The sequence below is a fragment of the Octopus bimaculoides genome, chromosome 1 (assembly GCF_046866305.1).
Source record: "Octopus bimaculoides isolate indiv1 chromosome 1, ASM4686630v1, whole genome shotgun sequence".
Taxonomy (NCBI): domain Eukaryota; kingdom Metazoa; phylum Mollusca; class Cephalopoda; order Octopoda; family Octopodidae; genus Octopus; species Octopus bimaculoides.
The window spans coordinates 6,043,067-6,069,400 of record NC_142928.1 but is presented as its reverse complement, the minus strand read 5'-3'; the positions used below and the strand labels follow the sequence as shown (position 1 = coordinate 6,069,400).

The 26,334-nt window shown below is 36.1% G+C and overlaps 1 protein-coding gene and 1 long non-coding RNA gene across 5 annotated transcripts in view; one reads left to right on the top strand and one right to left on the bottom strand.

Moving 5' to 3' along the window:
* Positions 1-26,334, bottom strand: part of LOC149137444 (uncharacterized) — a 43,487-nt gene that overhangs the window by 2,634 nt on the left and 14,519 nt on the right. The window contains exon 2 of the long non-coding RNA XR_016240868.1: positions 815-932. This is a non-coding gene — a long non-coding RNA (uncharacterized LOC149137444). The remainder of the gene's footprint in view (positions 1-814; positions 933-26,334) is intronic.
* The window catches only part of LOC106867230 (serine/threonine-protein kinase TBK1), a 94,562-nt gene continuing 79,475 nt past the window's right edge, over positions 11,248-26,334 (top strand). For 2 of the 4 annotated variants that reach the window (XM_089348263.1, XM_089348249.1), the window contains exon 1: positions 11,248-11,301. The gene's annotated coding sequence lies outside the window, so the exon portion shown is untranslated. Of the gene's footprint in view, positions 11,302-24,250; positions 24,294-26,334 lie in introns of those variants that run through there. The other 2 variants (XM_089348269.1, XM_089348261.1) reach the window with 2 other exon arrangements.

The window sequence follows — 26,334 nt, the reverse complement described above, 5'->3', positions numbered from 1 at the left end:
TATATATTCATAGTTAGTGGTTCTCAACCTATGGTTTTACCTATGGACTTCTTCAAGTAGTATTTTATCCTGGTGGGCCCTCATAGAGATTTATAGATACTTCTTTCAAAATTCCTATTTCGTGATGCCCCCCATATTCACTTGTATGGCTTTGCAATAATAACACTCTCTGAGAGAACATGTTTCAGTGGCCGGAAACCTTAAATTCTGTAAAACATCAGAGAAAGAAATCAAGCTGTCTTTTGCAATAAATACATCAAAATCAAAAATGTTTTTTCATGGACCCTTCAAATACTACCAAGGATCCCCAATTTACTATTGTGTAGACCCCAAAAGATCTGATACGGACCCTGGCTGGGAACCATTCATCTAAATCAATGTGTTTCTGAGAGGGCTTTTTCCCCTTCAAACACAATTCTACATTTCATTGGTGTTTGCCACTTAGAGAAATGCTTCCCCAAAATAAAACTGCACTTCAGTTTTTGGAGTTCCAAAGAAGTTATAAGCTGGCCTCCTTCCCGCACAAAGTAAATAGAGTCCCCCCCCCCTGATGTTCAAACCACTGGAATAAGTTGAGTATTACTTGTTTAGATGGTGGCTACCTGGCCCCAAAATGACAAATGCCAGGCCCCTTGGGTTAGATAGAGCACAACAAATCATTGATTTTGTCGATAAAATTCGATTATTGTCTCATGGGGAATAGATGAAGGTTGGCAACAAGAAGACCATCAGGTTACAGAAAATCTACCTCCGCGACTCCATCTGATCCATGCAAGTGCACATCTCCTCAACTCCATAATCTCTCCTAACCTACCTTTTATCTCAACGATTTTAGATGGTGGCAGCCATAAATATGTTGGCCTGACAGGAAGAGCTGGGATAGGGGAAAGTTTCTGCAGGGAATTCCATTGGTTTGTACCCATCTTCTGCACCTGAAAGGAACAAAAAATAAAATAAAATAAAATTACAATTCATTGATGATGAAGATTCAAACTCAAGATTAATTGTTTCTGCCTTAATTGATTTCCTATAATTCTTCCGAAATACTACAGACAGTTATGAATATGGTCAGTGTTTGTCTTAATTGCCTAAGTTAAGCCTTGTAAGTGGACTTGATAGATGAAAACTGAAAGAAGTGTGTGTGTGTGTGTGTATTTATGTGTGAAATCAGCTGATTGCTTATTAATCTGGTGGCCACACAAACCAAATTGACTACATTCTCACTAGGAAGTGGGAGACGGTTGCTAACAAAAGCAGGTGAAGAATGAACTCCTCAACATAGGTTAGTCTTTTGAGACTGTGGGCTAGAAGAACCCTAAGAAGTAAACCAGTCTGGAAAAGGAAGATATGGAAGCTTAAGGTTCCTTTGAATGGTCAAAGATTTAGAGACGTCCTAAGTGTAGCATTTTATAAGGATGTTGAGATGTGTAAAAAGGACAACTGGAAGTTCCTAAAGAATACCCTAAGGGTCATAGACCAAATGTGTGGCTGGTGCAAAGTTGCAGCCAGATATAGAGTAACATGGTGGTGAAGCAGTAGACAGTACCACAAGAGCAAAGAAAGATACTTGGAAAGCCTAGAAGAGATTGTGTAGCAGAAAAGTAGAGCAGGTGGCTAGAAAAGAAGTTAAGCACCAGGCATGTTTAGGGAGGGGGAAGAGGCAGAAAGGAAGAAGTTTGCCAATGTTTTGCAGCATGAGGACCAGAGGCTTGAAGAGGTTCCAGATTGCAAGACAGTGAGTCAGAGAAAACCATAATGCTGTAGGAGAGAAGTGAGTTCAGGTGGATGATGGGATACTTAGAGACTCTGAAAAGAAAGAGGTATAGAAGTCCCACAATGAAAGGCTGTTAAATATGGAGAACGCATAGGGAAAGGAAAGTCTTTCTAATGTGGATCCGACAGAAGAGCCAGCTACCTGAGTTGACAGTAGCTTGATAGATAAAGCAATTAAAGATAGGAAAACAGCGAAAGGTTCTGGCCCATCAGGAATTGCTGATGCTTAAAATATCTAGAGAGACACAGCCTAGTCACGTGTAAAAATAATAATGTAGTCAACTGCTACAATGGTACAGGAGATACCTTAAACAGAAGCGAATTGAAGCATCAAACTGCTGGATCACATCATGAAAGTTACAGAAAGGGTCATAATTGGACTTAATTAAGAAGAGAGTTAACCTGAATGAGACAGTTTGGTTTTGTGCCAGGGAGAAGTATTACTGATGGTGGCTTTCTAGAAAAGCAACGACAAGAGAAGTGTTTAGCCAAAAATAAGTTGCTACACTTGACCTTTGTTGACATAGAGGGAGCCTTTAACAGGATCCTTTGCTTCCTCATCTGGTGGGGAGAAAAGGACCGTGACAGTTGTAATGGCAGAATTTTATTAAGGTAGCCTATAAATGCATCAATAAAATTTTACTGAAACAGGTGTATAGTGGATCTTGCAGGCATGAAGTAGATTCGATCCTAGATAGCCAAATTTAAATTAACACTTCAACAGCATTTTTCTTACAGTAAAACAATAATTTTTCTGTGACAGCCGTTTACATTTGCCAGATGCCTTGGCTAGCCTGAAATAATGTCTCCAGCACTTGACCCTTTAACCTCTTATAAGTTACCAAAAGCTAGAATTAATTCACAAACCACCAACTAAATTCATTGCTCTCAACGATATGTCCATCCTTCTGGATTGTTATAAAAACAAGAACTCCCAAGCAAAAGTTAGTAGCTAACTCGAGAGAGTTGGTGAGAAGGGTGTCTAGCTGACCGACTGAACAAAACACCATCTCTAAAGATAAGGGCATAAAAATGACAACTATGGTAACTCACCAACGAAGCAGTTGTTTCGTCCCACACTCTCACTGGTTCACTTTATTTTCTCTTACAACATCATTCTATCTCTCTCCGTAATTACTACTACACAGTGACGAGAACATAAACACAAACTATACAAGGAGAATCTACGACATCTATCTTTACTTCGCATGCTTTTGGATTTTATCACCTACCTGTCGAGGCAAGGTGTATACAATGTAACGGTAAAATAAATATTTTCTTCACAATTTCAATCACTGTTCTTTCATCTTTACATAACGGCAATCAATGAAGAACCAATTCTTACAAACTGATTACGACTCCGACGTTCCATGTTCATCGTCGTTTAACGTCCGCTTTCCATGCTAGCATGGGTTGGACGATTTGACTGAGGTCTGGTGGACCAGGAGGCGACACCAGGCTCCAATCTGATCTGGCAGAGTTTCTACAGCTGGATGCCCTTCTTAACGCCAACCACTCCGAGAGTGTAGTGGGTGCTTTTTACGTGTCACCAGCACGAGGGCCAGTCACACGGTACTGGCAACGGCCACGCTCAAATGGTGTTTTTTACGTGCCACCTGCACAGGAGCCTGTCCAGCGGCACTGGCAACGATCTCGTTCGAATGATTTATGTTATTGTTTACAATTTAATTTCAACCGTACAAACTCATAAAAACTTCAACCGTTACAAATGGGTGACTCGGCCGTTACAGGTGTCATCAATTTTTAAACCTCATTTGTGTTCCTTTACAGTTTGTGTGTGTGTATGGTGGGTGTGTTAATAAAATAATAACTGAATATTAATTTACAGAAATAAAATTCTTTTAAATTTTAACTGGCTTCGGCCAAACAAGTAACACTGTGTAGCATTAATAGACACCATTTTATTTCATTATTGAGCACCTGTCCTTTGAAAAATTGCTGAGTCATTTCCATGATATTTCCATATCTGCGTAAGTTTGAATAATTTTCAGTATTTTACGACAAGAATAATACAAAAATAATTTTTGTATGTTTAAAAGTTGACCCAGTCAAACCCTTTGTAACACATTAACATAAACCCACCGGCAACTGAGCTATTTTTAGTTGAAAAGGAAAAAAATATCGCTTGCGATAGACAGCAATTGTGTTCATTATTTACATTTGACAGATATTTGTCCTCATCTTGTTTGTTGTTAACACAATGCTTCGGCTGATATACCCTCCAGCCTTCATCAGGTGTCTTGTGTTGTGATAACAACAAACAAGATGAGGACAAATATCCGTCGAATGTAAATAATGTACATAATTCCTCATCTCTTAAATATAGAACATCAATTGTGTTGTTTTGTATAAATCATAGAGTTTACATGCGAGGATGAAGAAGTATCTTTTGTTTATGGAATGACAGTTGGTCTGAAAATAATAAATTGTGGTCTGAAAATTATTTGATAAAAGGACAAGTCCAAGGAATTATAAAATTATTCTTTGAACTCAGATGTCAAACCATCCAACCCATGCCAGCGTGGACAACGGACGTTAAATGATAATGATGATGATAACTTAAAGTAATATTTCAGGATCTGTTTATGCTTTATATATATTTCTTAAAAACAAGTATGCTGGATAATAAGAAAATAAGAAGAAAAAAAACACGATAAAGGTTGGTGCAAAAAATGGAATGTGAAAAATGAAAGGAAAAAAAGAACTAAGATCCTCGTCTGCCCTGACTGCAGAAAGCTCATTAAATACAACTGGTTTAGAACAAAATAGCAGAAAATATGTCAAAGTCCTCTTTAACTATTATATATCCACAGCATCGGAAATGTGCAATGGTTCCATAACTACTGTCTTGGCTAAAACTTTGGAGCCCTAGTAATCCATTACAGCGCTTACTTAGCGTACGTAATCGTTTAGAAAGCCTGTGAACTAAACCCCTATACTTTGTATATATATATGTATATATATATATATATATATATATATATATATAAAGGAAGAGAGGAATAAAGGAATAGGAAAGAAAAAAAGCGGGGGGGGGGGGTAGAAGAAAATAATAAAAGGAATAAAGAAAAGAGGAAAAATGGAATACAAAAATAGAGATAAGGGAAAGTGTACCAGAATGGTCAGTGAATATAAGGTAGGAATGGGAGGATAAGGGTGAAAGAGAGAGAGAAAAAGATATTAGAGTGTAGAAAGATAGAAGGAATGAAGGGGGGGGGGTATGGAGAGAGAGATATATAAAGCTTTAAGGCGTGTCAATTGTAGTAGAATAAAAACTTGCGTACATATGTATGCATTAGACATGTATATATATATATATATATATGCGAGTAAAAATAAATACAAAAAAGGTGGTTTTTTTTGTATGATTGTGTATAGAGGAATATATTATTTTGTTTAAAAGAGTTCCAACACTGTCTGTTTTTTATGTTTTATTTATATTCCTGCAGAACCAATGTGGGGTATAGAATATGGAATATACAATATATAATATAAAATAAAATAAAATAAAAATGGATGGCACCATGAAAGAAAGTATTGAATGTAGATGAAATATTGAGTGTTCAATATAAAGGATCAAATATATAAATATATAAATATAAATATATAAAGGATTTATATATTTATATTTATATATTTGATCCTTTATATTGAACACTCAATATTTAATCTACATTCAATACTTTCTTTCATGGTGCCATCCATTTTTATTTTATATTATATATTGTATATTCCATATTCTATACCCCACATTTGTTCTGCAGGAATATAAATAAAACATAAAAACAGACAGTGTTGGAACTCTTTTAAACAAAATTATATATATATATATATATATATATATATATATATATATATATATATATATATATATAATTATTTATATTGATGTTTATGCATATCAATATCTACACATATAACTGGTACTCATGTATATGGATACGTGCACACCCACATATACGTGTATCTGTATGTCTTAACGCCCCTGTACACGCATGTATATATATACCTTGTATACATACATACAATCACACATATATATATATATATATTTATGTGTGAGTGTGTGTCTTTATTTGTTCCCCGAACATCGTTTTACAACCAATGTCAGTGTGTTTATGTCCCCGTAACTTATCGGTTCGGCAAAAGAGAGACCGATAGAATAAGTTCTGGGGTCGATTTCTCCGACTAAAATCCTTTAAGACGGTGCTCCAGCATGGCCACAGTCAAATGACTGAAACGCGTAAAGGAATGAAAGAATATTTTCTTATTCCATTCTGCCATCAGTTGGATAAGTGCTCCGGTCTCCTTTGATATAGCCAATACGTGCATTTAGTTGATGCATGCACTTTAAGAAAGGATATCTCTAATCCTTAACTCTTCAGCTTGTTTCACCCACCTGTAGGGGCTCGAATAACAGCTCCACCCACACGAAAATTAAACGAGATTTCGGCACCAAAAATTGCAAAGGGGAAACTGCTTTGGTGTTTCAAGTCTATTCTGCAATCTGGGATTATTATATCTTATATATATTATATCCAGTGATACTAACAAATATGAAAAAGATATTTTCGTTTTAATATTATACTTTTACTTGTTTCATAAACATACACAAACGTGTTTCATTTATTTATTTATTTTTTTAGATTAATTATTTATTGTTCTTAACCTCTCCACTGACTTCGGTATCACTCTCACTTCTATAACTTCTGCATTAACGAGAATAAAAAACTACTGCTGCTGCTGTTTGTCTATATTGACAAATATACGTGTATATTTTTTCTAAGTATAGATACTTAGACGGCTATATATGAAAGGGGTAGTTAAGTATTGACTAATATATACACGAATGAGTGGCCCAAAGAAAGAAAGAAGCCTCCGACAAATTTGGTGGCAATTATTCTCGCCTTTTTCGTATTGTATGCAGAGGAATTAAATAAGTTTCACGAAATATCTTCAGAGAATAGTTTCGTAAGAAAGCTGCGCGTGCGCACTGGTAGTCAAGTAATTATATCGAACATTTCGATCTTATACGGTTATAAACAGTTATCATCGCCCTTATTTAATACACACTTTACAAGAGGAATTATAAAAGAGAAAAACGAGAAGCTGCAGTATTCAAGATGAGTGGAACAAATTACAGAAGACCGTGTGTGTCAAAAACGTGCATGAATATATATGAGGGGAACTTGTCAGATTTCATTGGTGACCAGCCTGGGGCTTTTATGGCTGCAGAGTTCAACAGTGGGTCTCGGGACTATTATCCTTAAACAGCTTCAACATCTTACAAGTATTAATTTCAGAAAGACTCCTTGAAAATTTTCGATGAGCCGAGATCAATCAATACATCTACTTTTGTAAGTAAAAACTATATATATAAACGAAGCGCGTGTGTTTGTATATATATAAACGAAGCGTATATATATAAACGAAGCGTATATATATATATATATAAACGAAGCGTATATATATATATATATATATATATATATAAACGAAGCGTATATATATATATATATATAAACGAAGCGTATATATATATATATATATAAACGAAGCGTATATATATATATATATATATATATATATATAAACGAAGCGTAGATATATATATATATATATATATATATATATATATATATATATATATATATATATATACAAGAATAAGGGCAGGGAATCGTCAATTAATAATAGAATTAATAATTAACAATTTTGCCAAGTAGTTCAGTATGAAAAAACCTTTATCGGTAAAACCATTTATCATCATAAATATACAGGGATTAGCATTGAGTTGCTTCTCCAACATACTGAAAATTTAGAAATAGCAGTCAAAGAACTACTGATTCTAAACTACAAATTTTTCTCTAAATGGATGCCGATATTTATGGCACACATAGAACAAAAACTGGAGGGGAAAGCATAAACAAAACAAGTCTTTAGTTAATCGGATACGATCGTTTCATGGTTAAGAGAATGAAAATTTCCCTATTCCAAATCATCAGTCCGATATTCTGATAAATTTGAAAGTGTCTCTAAAAAGTGTCCATGTTGACGCACATGGAATAGATTTCTTTGAGATGGGATGCCTGAACTCACTAGCCGATGAATTCGTAAGTGCCTTTCTTATCGTTGATTTTTGGTGCCTTTCTTATGGTTGATTTTTGGTGTCGCATGGCCAAAAATTACCGTGAATTTTTTTTAGATATATATATATATATATATATATATATATATATATATATATATATATATATATATATATATATATATAACGAAGCGTGTGTGTATATATATAAATCGAACTAAGCGGTTGAAAGTGTGTGTATGTTTCTTATTCATTCCAAAACCTTTATCTCCATCTGTAAATTTGTGACCATCCAAAGAACTGACCGCATCATCATCATGCGAGATTGTTGTGAAGCCGGTCCACATGAACGTACGATTATCTTCATTAACACTGCCTGACATTTCGGTGAGAATCGAGGCGTTAACCATAACAAAATCTTTCGGGAGCCCGAGTTGAAGTAATTTGACAAATTAAGGATTTCGTGGCCTTTATTTTACCTGCATTTTATTTAGCTTTACAGGCAAGGGGTCCTCAATCTCCATAACGTTAAGGAATAAACTAAACACTGGGCACCAGCTTCTAATCGAAAAGGTAAACCGTATATTAATCTATCGATATTGGATAACCCTATTAAGGGGATATCTGACATTAATTGAGCTTGTTTTAATATCTCGTTACACCATTTTACCGGTCGTAACTTTTTTAGTTTTTGGTATTTTCAGAATTTTTGTTCGAATTTGTGTTTTACAAACTCTGTCTCTTACGATTAAGCAAACAAATTTTTGATTAAAATTTTTTCATCAACCCCATCCCGCCTCTGAAATTTTCAAAATTGGAGGGTAATGTGGGACAAAGAAAAGCGATCGCTTGGAAGATATATGAATAGCGTATTATTTGGATGAAATAATTATTTGGGACAAATTAAAATTAAAAAATCGATCAGAAACAACAGGAGGTAAATTTTCAGATTAACACCCGCACGATTGTCACTAGGGTTTTAGGGTCAGGGTTAGGGACGGAATTCACTAACCCTAACTCCCTAGTGAAAATCGTGCGGGTGTTAATCTGAAAATTTACCCAACAGGGAGGGCCCCATTCGGATAAGCAAAATGGGGAAATTTGGGGAAAATAGTTTTTGGTATTTTCACAAAAAAAAAACGAAGCTAAAAATAGTTACGACTGGTAAAATGTCTGTTTTGCAAAATAAAAAACATTAAAAGATGACGAAAATATAATCAGAGGGAGAAAAAAATAACAAAAACAGCCCCAAATGTGACTTCGAAAAAAAACCCAAAAAACGTCACAATACGTGGAAAGTATTTTTGATTAATTATTTTTAAGTATCTTGTTAATTAAATTGTACACGGTGACACTAATTTATATAACGGTTTTAGAAGTATGTACGAATTGAAATAGGTTTATTCAATGTTTTAAATTAAATAATTGCTTTATTTTTTAATGACTCAAATGTGCTTGTGTGTGTGTGTGTGCAGGGATTGCTCAAGGCATTTCGTGCATTGACAGAAGAAAACGAAGAGCGAAAAAACCGTTTGAGACAACGCCAAGTCGTGTGAGAAAGGGGTGGATTGGGGGGGGGCGCGCATTTATTTGTTGCCTGGCTTCGGGTGGTGTTGGATGCAGCATCGTTTGTGTGATGCTGCACTATTTAAATATCAGCAATTCGAAGAGACGAAGACACATGCCGCTGCCTTTCGTAGGTTATTCGTACAAAACTATCCTCTGAAGATATCTCGTGAAACTTATTTAATTCCTGTGCAAAAAGAAGACAAATTATCTTATGATAGTTTACTATTTATAGACAAGTTCTAATATTCTCTTTTACTGTAAGTATACTCAACCATTTTTTTTTTTGCTATATTCTAACGAAGTTCAATTTTATTTTAACGATTACAAAAACAGTCTATCATTTATCTTTCGCGTAATCTAATTTTCTTATAAGTTTCTACATTCTCGTTTTCTGCTTAAAAACAAAAAGATATTCTCCATGTTCACGTTCGAATCAGCCAGAATGCAGCGACAAAGAATAAGGTATGTTATTGTTTAGATTCAGTGGTTCTCAACCTTTTTTTGCCAAATGAACCCCGTTTGATTTCTATTCTATTCTGCCGGACCCTCAAAGCCATTTCATGGTTCAAAAATCCCATTATATTTTTATTATCAAATATTATTAGGAATTCTATTCTTTAACAAAACCTTACATGAACCTTCACCGAGAGCCACTAAATCCTCGCTATTTCTATGTACATCTCGTGAATTATTTCTAGTTTAATCTATTTCTTTAATAAATTCTTCAAAGATTTACAAATCTCAATTCGTTTTTATTTTTCGTTTTAGTAATTTTTTTTTTTTTTTTTTTTTTACCAAAAAATGTACCCATTTTCAAACTATGGTCGATTGAATTACGGAATAAATATCACAACCTCGTGAAGAAGGGATTGGTTATGCATTTGTTTATTTGTGTGAAAGAATTTTATTTATCAAAAACTTTAAACTGTTTACATTCTATGTCCATTTAAGCGTAAATCAAAACAAACAGGTGGTATTATAATAACAATCAATATTGTTATATCTGAATATTAGTTGAATCCAATAATGGAAAAGTAATGTTTCAAATCAGTCCAAAAATAATTCTAATTTTTGGCAATGGAGTTTTTCGGGATGATGTTCAAAGCGTTTTCATTGTACCTATTCTACCCGAGCTTTTGCATTTTTTTGTGAACAATAGTGACTGCAACGAATCAATGTTAATGTTCTTTTCGTCTGTTACTAATATATAAATAATTTTTTTTTCTGTTCTCCGTCAAGAGTTTTCTTAAAAGATGTGCATTATATATTATTGGACAGAGCGCAACACACGATTCAGCCGATTGCATTTTATTGGATTAATAATGCCCAAAAAAGGTGGGTATTTTTCTTTCTGTTTGGTGAAATAATTTTAATTACGCACTTGTTCAGCCACCACAACGACGAACGGAGTTTCGTATCAGATGACGTAGTTTTAAATTAAGGCGTGTTCTGCAAAACTGGATAACAGAAGCAGAATAAAAGACCAGAAAATCATAACTGTTTCAGACAATTAAGAAGTGGAGGAGGACGACTTCGAGTTGATTCATATTTAAAACAATGCCTTACAAAATTAATAAAAATTCTCTTTTTGTATTGTTTATTTAGCATCATACTTGTAGGTTATTTTTTTTGTTTCCTCGTTGTGCAGAAAAAAACAAAAAGTTGGAATACAACTAAAAATTTATTCTTAACTTGATAAAAAATCATTTTTTGAATTTATATATTTCTTCGTAATAAATTTATAATAAATTACATTGAAAAAAAAAAAAAGGACGTAATATTTGACTTCGTATCGCACTCCCTCCAAAGCTCTAAGTATATTCGGCAATGAAATCACAGTATCACATCGGGTCAGTAAAACCACTTATTTCTATATTTTCAAAATCTTTCATATAATCGAAATCTTCTTGTAACATCAATCGACAGACAAAAAATTCAGTTTAATTATTTTAGCAAACCTAGAATATCAGTGTGACTTGTCTACTATGAACTGACGGGCTTCGCGACAAGGAAAATAATGAAACCGATGAATTTTTGAAAAATATTTAAGCTTTCTTTTGGGGAAAATTATCACACCTACTTTTTATCTGTATCTTGAATTAAATCATGGAACGTACAATGAAATTAGAAAACAGTAATCTAGCTAATATCATTTGCTTGGAAGTTATGTAATTGTTTACGGAAAGTTTTTCAGGTAAAACAAAGAAGTATCCATGTAACCTTGCCTTGCTAGAAATACTAACCAAACCTAAATCGATAACTTACTATTTATATATATATATATAATGTGTGTGTGTATAAATTACTTAAATATATAAATGGAGATTGTTAAAAGTTGAAGGTCTTTGATGTTAAGGCAGTTCTAGGGAGACTAACTTAAATCAGGTCAAAATAACGAATTTCATAAGTTTCAGGATGTGAACAAGCGCGAACACGTCATAAGCTGGACATATAAAGATCAGTTGAATTCGTATTCGCCGTTACAATTCATATTAAAAACAACAAAGGAAAGTACTTGCGTATATATGTGTGTATATACAGATGTACATATTTTATATATAAAAGTAGTATACCCGTGTCGTCAAAGATGTGGACGGAAATACTTCCTTCCCCATTTTCTCGCAAATTAGTGTCCTTTTTTTAAAAATTTTCTTGCCTCCCCATTTCTTCATTTTTCACTTTTTCCCGAAACCGTAACCCTAACACCCTCGCCCTAAAACCCCAACCCTTAGTAGATAAACTTTTTTCAGCATATTTTGAGAGAAAAAAATTCTGAAAAAAGTTCAAGATACCTATTTTTGCAGATTCGTAGGATCTATTTTAAAACGGGGGCCACATTTTTCATTAATGTTTTACGTAGTGTTTTTGGTATGGAAAGACTTTCAATCTTCGTATACTTATCTATTTTGTGTTATAGAACAGAAAAATATTTTTGTATTCGAATTTATTTCATGTAAAAAATTGTCTTATTTCAACCAATCACTGACAAGTATTCAGTTGTTTACATTTACTCCTTTGGCTGATTAAGCGATGTAAAGCGTATTTAATCTCCATACCTTCGTTTTATTTGCTTTAACCCTAACCCTACGGTTAGGGTTAATTGTTTCAGAATCGTTTGTTTATGTATATTGGCTGAATGGACGTCAGTGATTGGTTGAAATTACAGAAATACTACTTTAACATGGAAAAACTTATGAATTTCTTTTTTTTAAAAGAAGACTAAGAGAAAAAGATGTTTTATATGACACATTCTACCAGTGTTCCAAGTTTCAAAGTGTTTCGTTAATGAAAAATGTGGCCCCTGTTTTAAAAAAGAGCCGATTTGTATTCTCCGTAGCCGGAAACGGGGGTTTGTGTAGGAAATTTTTTTTTTAAGGGGGGAGGGGTACAAAAGGAAGTGTTACGGTCTCAACAATTCTCTTCCTATAGAAAATTGAATTTTCACCATTGTGACGGGATTTTACAATTTTTTTATTCCCACCACACATTTCAAAACTATGGTGGGAAGCTTGTCATGAAAAATTTGATTTTTTTTTTTTTTATCTGCTGCCCTCCACCCCTTCCTGGGGTCCTTAGGATGGACTTTTTCTTTGCACTGAAAAGAAAAAATTGAAATCTGTGAAAATCCATCGTCGCAGAATCATCACCACTCCCACCCCTGCTGCCAGCAGGTATACATACAGAATGAGAGAAATAACTTGAATGTTTTCCGTTGTAAGTCTTGTGTTTATACCTACACAACCACACTAGCATGAATAAACACCATAACATTGATATTACTGTTGATGCCCGTGCCAGTGGTATATAAAAAGCACCCACAACACTCTTGGGATGGTTGGCATTAGAAAGGGCATCCAGCTGTCGAAACTTTGCCAGAACAGATTGGAACCTGGTGCAGCCATCTGGCTTGCCAGTCCTTAGTTAAACCGTCCAACCCATGCCAGCGTGAAAAGTGGATGTTAAACGATGATGAAGGTGATGAGCTGCCAGGCGCAGGAGTGGCTGTGTGGTAAGTAGCTTGCTTACCAGCCAGATGCTTCCAGATTTATTCCCACTGCATGGCACCTTGGGCATGTGTCTTCTACTATAGCCTTGTGGGTGGATTTGGTAGACGGGAACTGAAAGAAGCCTGTCATGTGTATATATATATATATATATATGTATATATATATACATGATGGGTTTGAAATGACTGAAACGAACAAAGATAAAAGAGCAAGCATTTTGTCCATCTTTTACATTCTGGTTTCAAAATGTTGCTAACGTTGATAAAATAGTCCCCCTTGAGCATTGGGGTTGATTCAATCTACTCGGCTCCTGCCCCCACAATTGCTGGTCTTGTGCCAAAATTGGAAACCTACATTATACTTACTGATAGAATTCATTTGTGAAATCTGAAGGAAATTTTAAAAAAAAAAAAGTTTACAATAGGCACAGGCGTGGTTATGTGGTAAGAAGCTTGCTTCCAAACCACATGGTCCTGGGTTCAGTCCCACTGCGTGGCACCTTGGGTAAGTGTCTTCTACTATAGTCTCAGGCTGACCAAAGCCTTGTGAGTGGATTTGGTAGATGGAAACTGGAAGAAGCCCGTCATATATATTAGCGATTCAGCAAAGAGATCAATAGAATAAGTTCTGGGGTAATCTGTTGAACTAAAAGGCAGTGCTCCAGCATGGCCACAGTGAAAATGACTGAAACAAGTAAAAGAAAAAGTTAAATTGTGTTTCACAACACCAAGCTTACACATACCATTTTGTGTTGGTGTTGAAAAAATTCAAAAATACAGGGTGAATAATGTTCCGATATTTTTTTTTCTTAAAAAGCTGTCCACCTCAGCATTCTGAAGTGTGTGTGATCAAGAAAAAAAATCCTTATGGAAATGGAGAAAATCCAACTTATATGGGCTCCTTTTGGAGCATCAAAAACAATGGGAGAAACCTTGATAAATGTCGGCAATCGGGTAAAATATTTGTACAGACACATAATTACAGTTGTAATGTCGAGATGGAAGATTATCATCTACACAAACATGTGTGTATATATATATATATATATATATATATATATATTGTCAAAATAAACAACAAGGATATCCAAAGTTAATGCAGTACGATCGTTTAATGTGACCATTACATCAAATGTAAAATACAGAGCAATCCTCAGCTGCACAAAGATATAGAAATTTACTGAAATCTCATCTCAACAGAAGGACATATTTTTATAACTACATTTAAACTCTCCAAGTGGAAAAGGAGGAATACAAAAAAAACCATTTTGACTTAGCCAGGCCATACAGACTGGCCTGTGTGGCCTGGCTAAGTCAAAATGGTTTTTTGTATTCTTCCTTTCCACTTGGAGAGTTTAAATGTAGTTACAAAAATATGTCCTGTTGAAATGAAATTTCATTAAATTTCTATATCTTTGTGCAGCTGAGGATTGCTCTGTATTGTACATTTGATGGAAAGCTCACATTGCTTAATTAAATGTAGTCGCATGAAACTATCATACTGCATTGCCTCTGGATATCCTTGTTGCTTATTTTGATTTTAATCACCTTATTTTGAAAGTGTATGGATAATACCATACTTAATTCTGGTGCCTAAACTTAAGTACCATATTCACCTTGAATCTAAATTTTTTATATACACACACACACACACACAGGTTGGGGAATCAAATCTTGGAAAATAATAGATAATTCACCAAATTGTTTATTTTACAACAACCAGCAAACTGACAAATATAATTTTAACACAACTTTATAGAGGTATAAAGAGACCATTTATTCAGTGTGTCCGCCACCATTGTCCAACTTGTAGAAAAATAGATATTTTTAATAAAGTTTTCACCTATATACTTTTCAAATGGTGTACATTACAATACTGCCAGTGCCCCTTTCAGCTGAAACACAAAAGTAAGTAAAACAATCCATATATATGTGTAAAAGAATTTTAATAGACTAAAGTGGTGAACCATCAGAGTTGTTGGCACACCGAGTAAAATGGTTAGTGGCATTTCATCTGCTTTTATGTTCTGCCAAGGTTGGCAGATAAAACAAGCCCCGGTCATGTATTGGAATTGATGTAATCAATTATACCCTTTCACTAAATTTCAGGCTTTGTGCCTATAGAAAACTAAGGCAACACAAGCTGGTAGAATCATTCTAGAATCTGTCTTTATGTTCTGGGTTCAAATTCCACCAGGGTCAAAATAAATATCAGTTGAACACTGAGGTTGTTATAGACAGTCATGGTGTCATGAGGTGAAACCATCTAATGATGACTCCAGTCAGAAAGCTGGAATATGTCATTCGATAAAGGAACACTGTACAATGAATTCATAGAACCAAGTTGTGACTTCTAAATGCCTTTACTCTAGGTCACAAACACATACAAGTTGAATAATCAGGAAAAGTGTTTACAAATGAAGGCCATGTTCATCTGTGTATTACCTCATGTCTGCTAGCTGTCGCAGGTGTCGTACGAGAGCCATGTACTGGTGTCGTGATGACAAAGAAGAGCTGACTGCCACCTACTAGCGAGCTATTTAAGCAGACACTGTTAGGGTAAGTAACTTCACCTACAATGTAATCCCCGGAAATTGCTGGCTTTGTGCCAATATTTGAAACCAATATGAGAAGATGGAATGAACAGGCTTAATTGCAAATCACTACAATTGTTTCAGCACAGCATTATCAGCTGTTAATTGCTGAAATGTTACATAAATCATTCAGAATATTGCACTAATATGTCTCAACAATAGCTGTATACGTGCAGGTATATACATGTGTCTATCTGCTTCCCAGAGGTGTATAAACATATACGAATACATTCATATACATCTAAGTGTGTTTACACATGTGTACATACGACCATGCTCTCAACTCTGATCACCCCATAGTATCTTATAGCGAAACATGAAGCAGTGGTACATCAGTGAAACAGCTGAACTACAGGGAGAAACTAGAAGAATTACGACTAGTCCCTAAAGTGAAGACAGGTGAGATATTATGTGATAAACTTACAGGGGATTCCAGAAGGGTGGGCACTAAACAGAGAGTTACAACAGCCTCCGAGCTGTCCACTCTGCAGAGTGGTTGGTATTAAGAAGGGCATCCGGCTGTAAAAATCTTTCTAAAACAGTCACAGAAGTTTGGTGCAGGCTTCTGGCTGGCCAGCTCCTGTCAAACCATCCAACCCATGCCAGCATGGAAGGTGGACGTTAAACTATGATGATGTTCAAAATATCCCACCCACCCTCAGAGTGAGAACCAGGCTACTATTGGGATTCAAAGGCCCACAGATTTAAAAAGCTGGGATATCTACATGGTGGAGGAGGGGGATGTTTTCAAGAAGCAAGAATTCCAAAATAGGGTCAGGCTATCAAATGCCTTCCTTCACCAAAAAATTATTGCTCAATATTGGTGATGATAGTTTCAGTATTAATAGTTTCACAATGTATATATTATATACATAGTGAAACTATTAAAACTAAAAGTATTATTGCACATTACAATAGAGATGTTATTGTTTCACTTTTGACATAATACTGAAATAGTATAAGAGATAAGAGCTGCTCTAAGCTCGCATCAAGCAAGAAGTTGAATATTCTTTTGGCCCATGACACTGCATGGACCCTACGTAAGGCATGTGTAAAATTTGAATGAAATCAGTTGGGTAGTTCTCGAGTTTTAGTGATGTACACATACAGAGAGAACCACATTCTCAGTTTTATATATATATATATATATATATATATATATATATACATACATATATAAAGAAAACAGAAAATGGAGATAACAGTTATTTTAACCTGTAACTCAACTAACCTTACATCATCATCATCATCATCATCATCGTTTAACGTCTGCTTTCCATGCTAGCATGGGTTGAACGATTTTACTGAGGACTGGTGAAACCGGATGGCTACATTAGGCTCCAATCTGATTTGGCAGAGTTTCTACAGCTGGATGCCCTTCCTAACGCCAACCACTCAGAGAGTGTAGTGGGTGCTTTTACGTGCCACCGGCACGAAGGCCAGCCAGGCGGTACTGGCAACGGCCATGCTCAAAATGGTGTATTTTATGTGCCACCCGCACAAGAGCCAGTCCAGGGGCACTGGCAACGTCCATATATATATATATATATATATATATATATATATATATATATATATATATACATAGCTAGCCACTAAACCTTTTTTATTTTTTTTCTGTTGAAGAGTGTAAGCTCAATGTAAAAGATTTTCTCACTTCTTGAGCATTAAACTAATACATCTGTTTGTTGTTTACACACCCATCTTCATCTTTTGTTTTGTTTTTTGTAAATTCCAACTGTATATATATATATATATATATATATATATATATATACACACACACACATATATATATATATATGTGTGTGTGTGTGTGTGTGCGTATGCTCCAATTCCCCATATTGCTATCATTAACAGAAAATCAGAAAAAAAAGCCCCCTGCAACAGTCAAAACCTGCCACTACGCTAGCCTCCCCATTTCTACTCAATGCACAATGTGTCAGCCTTTCCATCAATGCACAAAAATGGAAGATCCAATTCATTGTGGACTGGGTAGGTAACCATCCACACCACATCCCTCTCTTCATTCTCACTGAGACCCACTTTGACAACAACCAATTGGAAGTCAAAGTGAAAGTGAGGAGTTTCACAACCATCCCCACAGATCCAGTCGACAGAAGGAAAGGTGGAACTGCCGTTTTCCTGCACGATTCCTTTTCAGCAGATAGAAATATGACATTCTCCAATGACTACTGTGAATCGGTCATCGTGCACAACAAAACCAATGACCTGATAGTAGTTGGGGGTCTAAAGGCCACCTCAAACACCCGTATTGCGCTTTAAAGAATGCCTCAGCAGTATGCAACAGTGCCATTCTAATAACATAATTATGATGGGAGATTTTGATCTACCCTCTGTTGATTGGTCTACAGACAGTCTGAATTCAAGCACTCTCACCTCAGCTGCTGACAAAGAAGCCGTAGAGTCACTTCTTGACTTTATGAACAAATTTTTCTTGTCCCAACTTCTCCTTGCACCGAGACATCAGAACATTTTAGACTTTGTGTTTAGTAACCCCACTAACACAATACACAATATTTCAGTGGGGAAAAAACCCTTCTTTCAGACCATAACATAGTTCTCTGTAACCTGAGATTCCACCAATCCCCAAGGGACCTCTCTCCAACCCACCCACTTGATACCATGGATCTCTAATGATGCTGACTGGGACGCAATCATAAACAAACACATTCCCAACTTTTAAGGCACTTCAAAAAAAAAACCCTTGATCGAATGACACCATTTACAAGACTCTATGCTTATAATGACCAATTATAAACACCATTAGAACTCGCACACAAGGTACAGGAAACTTATATGTATACCATTCTGCTTAAATAATGGAACTGCAGATACAATATCCTTACGTATCTCACGTCTGTTTTCATTCCTCCACTTCACTCTCTATTTCATATCTTCTCTATAATAACTATTACTTAAACATTTTCTCGCACTGTCTCTGATGAAGGGATATATAAAATATCCCAGAAACAGCTGTAAGACTTTCTCTTTATAAATGTTTTGAAAGCTATTCACAGCCTTGGATTTTTTTTATCTCATTCTGTTAATTTCATATATATATATAAATGAAAAGGACCAAAGACTTGAGGTATTTCGTGTTGCAATACAGTGTAGGAGAGAGAATAGTGATGTTGGAGGAAAGAAATGTGTTTGCATGGATGATGGTTCACTTGCATAAATGAGGCTGCAAAGAAAGAGGTCTGGAGATGCCACTACAATAGATTGCTCAACAAAGAGGATGAATGGGAGAAAGAGAGTCTGCCAAATGTCGACCCAACAGAGGGACCAGCTATCCGAGTTGACAGTACCATGGTAGATAAAGCAATTAAAAGTATGAAGACAGGGAAAGCCCCCGGCCCATCAGGAATCACTGCAGAGATGCTCAAAATATCTGGTAGTGTCGGCTATAGCCTAGTCACCCGTATTACGAACCAGGTGATACACGAAGGAGTCATACCCAATGACTGGTGTAGCAGCACCATAGTCAACTGCTACAAAGGTAAAAGTGATGCTTTAGATACAAATAATTACAGAGGCATCAAACTATTAGATCAGGTTATGAAAGTTACGGAGAGGGTTTATAGCCCAACTAATTAGGGAGCGAATCAATTTAGATGAGATGCAGTTTGGGTTCGTGCCAGGAAAATGCACCACTGATGCCATATTTCTAGTAAGACAGCTGCAGGAGAAATACCTAGCCAAGGATAAACCTCTGTACCTGGCTTTCGTTGACATGGAGAAAGCCTTTGACAGGGTCCCCCGATCCCTTATCTGATGGTCAATGAGGAAACTTGGGATAGAAGAATGGTTAGTGAGAGCTGTGCGAGCCATGTACAGAGATGCTGTCAGTAAGGTGAAGGTTGGAAATGAGTACAGTAATGAATTCCGGGTAGAGGTAGGGGTCCACCAAGGTTCCGTCCTCAGCCCCCTCCTATTTATCATAGTCCTCCAGGCGATCACAGAGGAATTCAAGACAGGATGCCCCTGGGAGCTCCTCTATGCTGATGACCTTGCACTAATTGCTGAGTCACTATCAGAACTAGAGGAGAAGTTTCAGGTGTAAAAGCAAGGACTAGAATCGAAAGGCCTTAGAGTCAACCTAGCTAAAACCAAAGTCCTAATAAGTAAGAAGGCAGACAAACCACAAATCCCTTCAGGTAGATGGACCTGCTCGATCTGTAGAAAAGGCATAGGTAGAAACTTTATAACATGTACCCAGTGTAAGCTATGGATACATAAGAGGTGCAGCAATATCAAAGGACAGATAACTAGCAAGATAGTTTTTGTATGTAGCAGATGTTCAGGAGCAATAAACACTGAAAATGTGCAGAGAACAACTTCTGCCACATTCCAGGGAGAAAAACTAGAAGTAGTTGATAGCTTCCGTTACCTAGGTGACCAAGTCAGTAGCGGGGGTAGGTGCACTGAAAGTGTAGCTGCTAGAATAAGAATAGCCTGGGCAAAGTTTGGAGAGCTCTTACCTCTGCTGGTGACAAAGGGACTCTCACTCAGAGTAAAAGGCAGACTGTATGACACATGTGTACGAACAGCCATGCTACATGGCAGTGAAACATGGGCTGTGACTGCTGAGGACATGCGTAAGCTCGCAAGGAATGAAGCCAGTATGCTCCGCTGGATGAGTAATGTCAGTGTGCATACCCAACAGAGTGTAAGTATCTTGAGAGAAAAGCTGAACATAAGAAGCATCAGTTGTGGTGTGCAAGAGAGGCGATTGCGCTGGTATGGACATGTGGCGAGAATGGACGAGGATAGCTGCGTGAAAAAGTGCCACACCCTAACAGTTGAGGGAACCCGTAGAAGAGGTAGGCCCAGGAAGACCTGGGCTGAGGTGGTGAGGCAAGACCTTCGAACATTGGGCCTCACCGAGGTGATGACTTCTGACCGATACCTTTGGAAATGTGCTGTGCGTGAGAAGACCCGGCAAGCCAAGTGAGACCAAAATCCAAGGCCTCTGCCAGGGGTGTAGCCAGCCCACTTATGCGTAGCTTTCCTACATTGGACACTAAACTTCGCTTGTGAAGACTTGTTGAGGCAAGTGAAATCGAGCTAAATTCAATGACTGGCACCCGTGCCAACGTCGTCTTCTTCATTGGACACGAAACTCAGCTTGCGAAGACTTATTGGGGCAAGCGAAAGCAAAATCGTGATAGCACCTGTGCCCAGCGTCGCCTTTCTGGCACTTGTGCCCGTGACATGTGTAAGGACTTTCGAGCGAGATCGTTGCCAGTGCCCCTGGACTGGCTCTTGTGCTGGTGGCACATAAAATACACCATTTTGAGCGTGGCCGTTGCCAGTACCGCCTGACTGGCCTTCGTGCGGGTGACACGTAAAAGCACCCAATACACTCTCTGAGTGGTTGGCGTTAGGAAGGGTATCCAGCTGTAGAAACTCTGCCAAATCAGATTGGAGCCTGGTGTTGCCATCCGGTTTCACCAGTCCTCAGTCAAATCGTCCAACCCATGCTAGCATGGAAAGCGGACGTTAAACGATGATGATGATGATATATATATATATATATATATATATACATATTTGTTTTGCAAGATTTTTGATGTGAAATCGTGTGTTGAAACAGATGTTGTTGTACTTGGGGATGGTCATATTGCCAGTTTAGCCAATAAAAACACACGCACTGTATATTTGGTGTTAATTTGCTTCAGCTTTATATTACATTAATCTTAATCTTATTTCGGCCAGAGTTCTTTCGTCACACTTCTGTGACCTCATCAGTGGTCCTTTGTTTCCTTCTTTCTTATGTGTGTCTCACCTTGCTAACTATCAGCCATTTTGTATTTTGTATTCCTATTGTATGTGTCTACGCATGTGTGTCCTTCAATGTGTCTGTGTCTTTTGTAAGTGCATGTGTGTATGGGGAGTGTCTGTATCACCTATATTCTCTGTTAATACGTGTTCATTTGTATTTTTTATTTATTTATTTGTTCATGTGTGTGTGTGTTTTTTTGTTCTTTTTTTTTTTGTGTTTAATTAAATTTTGTTAACGTATGTAGTATTTAATTCCATTTGTTTATCTATGTATTGTATTATACTTTGTTCATATTATTATTGGTTTATGGGTAACATGTTGTCACATGCTGTGGTTTGTGGTTTGTTAGTGGTGTGTGTTAGTGTTCCATTCTAGTTTCCTATTCAGGCTAGGTTTCTCTTCTATTATGTGTGTAGCTTCAGTAATTTGTCTAAGTGCTGCATCACTGCTATGTGTAGATAAGATTTTAATTTCTATGTTGTTGATTGAGCTTCTATGTTCTTGCTCAGCGTGCTGGTACAGAACTGATGAGTTCTTCCCTTCCTTAAGTTCCCTCCAATGTTCGTTTGCCCGCTCCCCTATGCTCCTTGCTGCTTCGCCTACATATGTCATTGTCTTATTTCTGCATCGTCCCTCTGTACATCTTATACTATAGACCACATTTCTGGTTTTGCAGTTCGTTTGTGGGCTAAATCTACATACGATACAGTTCCTATCAGTGCAGGGGGTTCTACTGAAAGGGTATGTTCTACTGATAAGGAATTTAATAGGGTTGCCTGGCCTTTCAACAACCTTAATTCTTAGCTTAAGTTTGTCTAGGGCCCTTCTAAAGCGGTACGCCAGTTCGCCTCTAGGGGTGGTGTCGACGAACATGACGCTCTGGTACTTGTGGCTATCGTACCATGAGCTTGCCTTCCCTATTTTCTTCTTAGTCCTTTCTATGGTGTTCCATGATTTGCTCCTATAGAGTGGGCAAATCCCATTCCTATCGTTGCGTTTGATTGTTTCAAACTTCTTCATAGCTCCTTTGTATACCCTGATCCTTTCTTTATGGCTGTAACCTGAGAACTGCATGCAGTGGACGAAATGTTGTATATGTCTCTTTAATTCTGTAGGGTCGCACATGCAGGAGACATTTCGCATTACTCTGACGAGGTCTGCCATCAATATGTTGAATTTGGCATTGTCCGCAATAGCCGAGTTCCGGTGGATCAGGTATTTGGAGGCCATAGGTTTTGTATAGTGTGAATGGAGGATTCTGGTTTTATTGTTCTTAGTTTCTAGCCAGAGTTCAGTATCTAATACAGGTAATCTATGGTTAGGGTGTTTAGTAGGGTAGTCTATCGTAACTTTAATACTCTGGTGGATGGAGTTAGCTATTTGCTGGATGCTCTCCATAGTCTTAGTTTCTATTTCTATTTCAGGGGTACTCTCTTGTGGGGGTGTCTTTACCACTAAGTTGATATCATCGACATATCGAGAGTACACATTCACGAGTATGGAGTTCTGTGTCAGGCGTTCCTTAAGCCTTCTGTCCCACCATACCATGAAGAGATTGGCCACATCACCGGCGATACTAACACCGATGGCTGCCCCCTCGTCCTGGGCGTATAATTTGTTGTTAAATTTAAAGGTGTGGCCTTTTAGGGTGACCTTTATACTAGCTCCTAGTGCATGTGCGATCATTTTCTTTACCTGGTAGATATTAGTGGGGGTCCGTATGGCTCTGGTCCATCCACTCCATCTCTCTATAGGGGTCTTCCTAGCCATAGAGGTAATTGTGGGTGGTCTACCTCTTAGACGTCTACTAGGGCAGAAATCTCTAAGGTCGTATCTATCTAGATATACATCGTCATATGTCAATCTAAGTAGGAGGCCCAGTTCTTCTGTGTTGACTCTGGCCGAAATAAGATTAAGATTAATGTAATATAAAGCTGAAGCAAATTAACACCAAATATACAGTGCGTGTGTTTTTATTGGCTAAACTGGCAATATGACCATCCCCAAGTACAACAATATATATATATATATATATATGAGCCTGGTGTTGCCATCCGGTTTCACCAGTCCTCAGTCAAATCGTCCAACCCATGCTAGCATGGAAAGCGGACGCTAAACGATGATGATGATGATGATATATATATATATATATATATATATATATATATACACACACATATGAACTCCAAGACCAGTCGAAAGTCGAAAAACCACTGAAACAAATCAAATCATGCGACTGCACCCAACCAACCTCCCACATCATGATCTGATTTCAAACAATTTGTGGAATCGAAAGGATTTTTTTGTTTCTGGGCTTGGCCATCATGTGTCAGTGTTTTTTGTACTGGTTTTGGAATTCATGTGACTCCTCCCAATCAACCTCCTACACTATTTCTAAAAACACATATACAAGACTGGTGATGAAGAAAAAAGGTTAGTCATTGGTTATTCCTCTAAAATCCTTATAAACAATTATGATTTCTGATGAACTTATAAATAATTATGAACTTATTTTACTGCCTATTTTGAACACTTTTATGTAAACTGTTTAACACTTTTGTTACTGTATTTATTCTAAGATACTTTGTGTTTCTTTCAATTATTTTAAATATAACAAAGAATTTAGTAAAATAACTTAGTTATCATTAAGCTAGTGTTAGGAACATAAATTGTGACTAAGGTTTGGTGGTATATTTTAATTCAAAACTTATGAAAACAAGACATTTGTATTCAGAACCAGAGACTGTTTCAGCCAGGTTGATATCAAAAGGGTTAATTTATAATGCCACAAAGGCTACACACAAAGCCTTGCACTTTACTTTTCAAAATCTTTTTTTAAAATAAGTGAAACCAGTCAAGTCAATAAACATCTTTAAAAGACCTCTGCATTTTCGAATCTTCTTCCCTATATATATATATATAAATATATATATATATATATATATAAATATATATATATATAAATATATATATATATATATATATATATATATATATATATATATATATATAAATATATATATATATATATAAATATATATATATATATATATATATAAATATATATATATATATATAAATATATATATATATATATATATAAATATATATATATATATATATATATATATATATATATATATATATATATATATCTATATATAAATATATATATAAATAAATATATATATATATAAATATATATATATATAAATATATATATATATAAATATATATATATATAAATATATATATAAATATATATATAAATATATATAAATATATATATATATAAATATATATATATATAAATATATATATATATAAATATATATATATATAAATATATATATATATAAATATATATATATATAAATATATATATATATATATATATATATATATATATATATATATAAATATATATATATATATATATATATATATAAATATATATATATATATATATATATATATATATATATATATATATATATAAATATATATATATATATAAATATATATATATATATAAATAAGGCATCAGGTAAAAGCACTACTGATGCCTTATTTCTAGTGAGACAGTTGCAAGAGAAATACCTAGCTAAGGATAAACCTCTGTACCTGGCTTTCGTTGACATGGAGAAAGCCTTTGACAGGGTCCCCCGATCCCTTATCTGGTGGTCAATGAGCAAACTTGGGATAGAAGAATGGTTAGTGAGAGCTGTGCGAGCCATGTACAGAGATGCTGCCAGTAAGGTGAGGGTTGGAAATGAGTACAGCAATGAATTCCGGGTAGAGGTAGGGGTCCACCAAGGTTCCGTCCTCAGCCCCCTATTATTTACCATAGTCCTCCAGGCAATCACAGAGGAGTTCAAGACAGGTTGCCCCTGGGAGCTCCTCTATGCTGATGACCTTGCCCTAATTGCGGAGTCACTATCAGAACTAGAGGAGAAGTTTCAGGTGTGGAAGCAAGGTCTAGAATTGAAGGGCCTTAGAGTCAACCTAGCTAAAACCAAAATCCTAATAAGTAGGAAGGTAGATAAAACACAAACCCCTTCAGGTAGATGGCCCTGCTCAGTATGTAGAAAAGGAGTAGGTAGTAACTCTATAAGATGTACCCGGTGCAAGCTATGGACACATAAGAGGTGCAGCAACATCAAAGGCAGGTTAACTAGCAAGTTAGTTTTTGTTTGTGACAGATGTTCAGGTGCAATAAAGACTGCAAACAAACAGGAAACAACTTCTATCTCATTCCAGGGTGAAAAACTAGACGTAGTCGATAGCTTCCGCTATCTGGGCGACCAAGTTAGTAGTGGGGGTGGGTGCGCTGAAAGTGTAGCTGCTAGAATAAGAATAGCCTGGGAAAAGTTTAGAGAGCTCTTACCCCTGCTGGCGACAAAGGGACTCTCACTCAGAGTAAAAGGCAGACTGTATGACGCATGCGTACGAACAACCATGCTACATGGCAGTG